Source organism: Garra rufa, chromosome 7 (assembly GCF_049309525.1).
Source record: "Garra rufa chromosome 7, GarRuf1.0, whole genome shotgun sequence".
Classification (NCBI taxonomy): Eukaryota; Metazoa; Chordata; class Actinopteri; order Cypriniformes; family Cyprinidae; genus Garra; species Garra rufa.
Window position 1 is genome coordinate 16,225,365 of NC_133367.1, and position 4,404 is coordinate 16,229,768.

Below are 4,404 nucleotides of genomic sequence, written 5' to 3' on the forward strand. Positions count from 1 at the left end.
TTTAGAGAGATTTAAATTCTAATGCCTCAGTTCAGGGCGGGCCAATTTTTAATAATAAATCATTTATTCTGATAATTTTAACATGGCACTAATTAAAATGAAAAGTAGATTGCACTTTGGGAATTTGGGTTTTTAGTTTTAAATTCAGATCATCTAAACTGTTCACACATTAAATTCAAAAGAGTTTGAGATCCTCAAACCACCACTTTATCTCATCACCTTCAGTATCAGTCTTTAGATGGACAGATCTCCCTTCCGTCCCTGGCATCATCTTTTCATCAGCTGTCACAGTGGCACATGGATAGTTACCTGGCAGGAAAACACCATGATCAAGAAGTTAGTTCACCCAGGGCGAGGCTCGTCCATTGCACTCCGGTCGTGCTGACCCCTGCGAATTCCCCAAATGTGCGAATCTCGACTGCAAATTATGGTAGTGGGGGACTGCGTTTACGCTCTCCCCTGAATATTTTTTCAGGGACAGGCATGGCTTGTAACCCGAAGGTTGCCGCTTCGATTCCCACACTGGCAGGAATTGAAGGTGGGGATTGTGAATTAACAGCGCTCTTTCCACCTTCAATACCATGACTGAGGTGCCCTTGAGCAAGGCACCGAACCCCCAATTGCTCCCCGGGCGCTGGAGCAATGGCTGCCGACTGCTCCGGTGTGTGTTCACAGTGTGTGTGTGTGTGTGTGTGTGTGTGGGTGTTTGTTCACTTCTCACTGTGTGTGTGCACTTGGATGGGTTAAATGCAGAGCACCAATTTAGAGTATGGGTCACCATACTTGACAATACGTCACGACTTTCACTTTCACTAGAAGCAGAGAACAGAAAAGTGTTTATATGATCAAGCTTAACTTTACAAAGAGCATGTTTTAACATGTTGGTAACATGTTTTAACAGATTACTAGCATTTCCGAACATGTTTTAACATGTTTCAAGCATGTTTTAGAAGTATTTAGGGAAATTAACTATGCAGTCTGCTAAAACGTTTTTCATCTAATTTCCCATTTACCATAGAAAATGGACAATGGAACTGCACTGATCTGAATCAATAGTGTAATCAAACCCAGATCTTAATGTGTTGCAGAACTGACAGCATATTTCCTCTTGGTTAATTATATTATTTGATATAAAACATTATTATGCATTTAAACTTTACTGCATCACAATAAAGCTCATTTTGTATTTTTGTATTGCTTGTATCAGCTGTAATACTTACCCGCATGTTTTTGTAGTTTAGAGATCCTGCGGTTATAGTAAATCACAACTGCGGCTAAAAGTGCAGCCACCAGCAGAACAGCAACCACTATTCCAACTATGACAGCAGCAGATGGACCCGGATCAGGAATAGGCCTAGCTAAATGGAGACAGTGAATGATTACAGTACAAAATATTTATTAAATCATGATTCAAAACTTGTTGACATGTATAAGATTTTGTGTATTGTGACATAAGCCAAAACATGATTTTACACTGGTGTCAGGCTTGTTGTGGTAGTTGATGTTACTAGTTTGGGGAAGATCTACTTCGCGATTTCTACCAAGGGGTTAACCCTAACCCAACTGTGATTGTGCCCTTGTACTGTTATTCCTTCCCTGCCCCTATGGAAGTCTGTGAATGCCCTAAAAGACTTTTTTTTTTTTTTTGTATTTGTTGCCATTTTAATAGTAATGTAAGTGACATAGAAGTCAGCTTATATTTTATATTTATTCAATTATTTCCAAACATTTTGTACTAAGGATCTTTAAATTGAAACTCACCAATGACAGAAACAAGGAATTGCTGCGAGCTCTCACGGCCTCTGATCTGTACTTCATAAAGTCCCGCATGTTCGGTTCTGGCGTCTTTGATGGTCAAAGATCCAGTCGAATCTAGTTGTAGTCTGTTCCTGAATCGCTCATCATCAATGTTTAATGAGGCCTCGTTCATTTCTACATCAATCTTAGCCAGGATGACGCCTTCATCTCCAAACCTCCATACTATCAGATCATCCACCTGTAATTTAGTAACATTATTCTGTAGAGTGACAGAATCCCCCTCCATCACTGATACTGACTTCACTCCACCCGTCTCACCAACCACATCTATAAAACAAATCAGGCAAGAATTTATTTGTACAGATTTGCCATATTACCATCCTCTAGAAATCCATGTGGGGTCACACATGTGAACCCACAAGAACATTCATGTAAGATGCTTACAGCATCAAATCATGAAACCTGAAACAAGATCATTATTACATTAAATAGAAAAGATACTTGAGATACTTACCAAAGACATTCACACTAAATATCTTGGATGTGATCTTTTCCCTAGAAATTGTTAGTTTATATTGTCCTGAGTGTTTCTTTCTTGTGTTTCTGATGGTGAGAGAGCCAGTGTTTTGATCCACCTGCAATCTGCCTTTGAATCTCTCATCATCGGTGATAAAAAATGATGTCAAGTCGCTCTTTCTAGTTATTTGAGAGATGGCAACGCCTTTAGGCCCAAACAACCATAGTATCGTATCATCGTTCAGTATTTCACTGAGATTAGTGTGTAGAGTTACAGAATCTCCTTCCATCACTGACATTGTCCCATCTGTTTCTGCACCAAACACACCTATACAAAACATAACTGAAGAATTACAGACTGCCTATTTTATATGTTCGTTTTGCTATTAAACGCGTTTCTCTTTCAGTATCAGCTCATGCATTTACTGTAGCATATAGACTGATGTGAATGTCTCATGAATGAAACTAAAATAATAACCTTACCGTTCAGAAGTATTAGAGACAACAATAATATCCTCTGCATGTTTTTGTAGAGCTGAGAATCTAATTCAGATGATCGATGGAGATTATTTAATAGTGTCTGCTTTCCGAGTGCCGTAAAGAGCCTAGGCTGCTTTAGGGACCGTCCGCAAATTTACCTCACAGTTCAAAACGAAGTCCAATAATTAATTCAAGTATTTGTATTATTTTTTTATTTTTACAGAGCTATAGTAAATGCCTAATGTAAAACTGGTTGAATATTTTTAGCCAATATCTCACCTTAGGCAGCCTACTTCCCCTAAGTATCTAGAGTACACAAATATTTTTAGAAAACCTAAATGTAATTCATCAAAATAAGGTTTTTCATGATCCACAGGTTAAAAGTATGTTATGAGTAAATGTTTAAAAAGTGTTTAGATTATTGATTAATGCCAGGAGCTCAACAGCTCAACAGGACACAGGTCATTTATCACGTTCAAAGGAAAGATTCTAGAGAATTATAAAAGATGGAGCTCAGTTGTAGATGTAGTAATTGACACTGGTGGCTGTGTCTTATCAAACTGAACTCATCCCCTGCTGTATAGGGGTGAGCGGGGCACAACCTAACGCGGGGTTAATTGTAACATGCATGGTTTAAATATTTCCACACATGCTAGCATAACCAAATTTACGGTGTTTACTAGTTGCCATAGCAACACTATGCAGAGAAAAAAGAGCGCAATAATTCAAAAGCCTTTTGAAGATATCGCTGAATATTTATTTTACCATAGTAAAAGTACATTTATGGCTGAAGTAAACTTTTCATTTCAGTTTTTAGTATTCATTTAAAATTAGACAAATCTGCTATTATTTTAATCTCCAATTTGTTATTTATCAGTTTAGATGGTTTATGCTTCGCAAACCAGCAGAAGACACTAACGTGTTTTTTTAAACTCCAGTGGCGCAGATGGGGAACGTTGTAACACTGTGTTACAATATTCCCCGCTGTTATTAAACTCTGCTATACTGTGACATTAGAGGTGCAGTTTACACGATTTACTTCTAAGGATTTTGATAAGATACCTCAAGAAACAGATGAATAAAGGCTGGCAATCAATGTTTAATGTTCAGAAGTTATTATTTCAAGTAATGTAAAGCATTTTGGCTGGTTTATGTGTGTCGTGTTCTATGAGAGCTGTGTGTGGAGGAGTGGAGTGTTCTTCTGAATGTCTAAATGTGTTTCATCTATCTGTTCACATTGTTTTGAACTACTGTACAGCTGTGCGTTGCGATCAGGGCCGTTCAAAGCATTGTTGCGATGTGTTCATTGTCAAACTCCAAAATTCGATTATTTTTATTTTTTTTTAAAAAACGTCATTAATTCATTTGAAAAAGTTAATACATGTATTTTACTGACAAAATATTTTAGTTTGTTGTGTATATTTATTTCATTCAATCAGATAATATTTTAAGCTGTCATATGGTAACCTGCCCCTCAGATGTTACAATGTACCCCACCTAGGGGGCATGTTGTCACGTTTCACTTCCTTTCTTTTGAGGTAAATAACGAAAAACGTATACACTGTAAATGTGAAACAAAGCGATATATTTGTACTAGACAAATGTGAAAATAATGTGGATAAATATTGTACTCTGAACCCCAAGTGGATT

The 4,404-nt window shown here is 37.4% G+C and overlaps 1 non-coding gene across 1 annotated transcript; it reads left to right on the forward strand.

Annotated features, from left to right (window-relative positions):
- Positions 1–301: 301 nt before the first annotated feature.
- Positions 302–462, forward strand: LOC141339435 (U1 spliceosomal RNA). Its single transcript, XR_012356027.1, has one exon. It is a non-coding gene; the product is annotated as a U1 spliceosomal RNA (small nuclear RNA).
- The last annotated feature ends 3,942 nt before the right edge of the window (positions 463–4,404 follow it).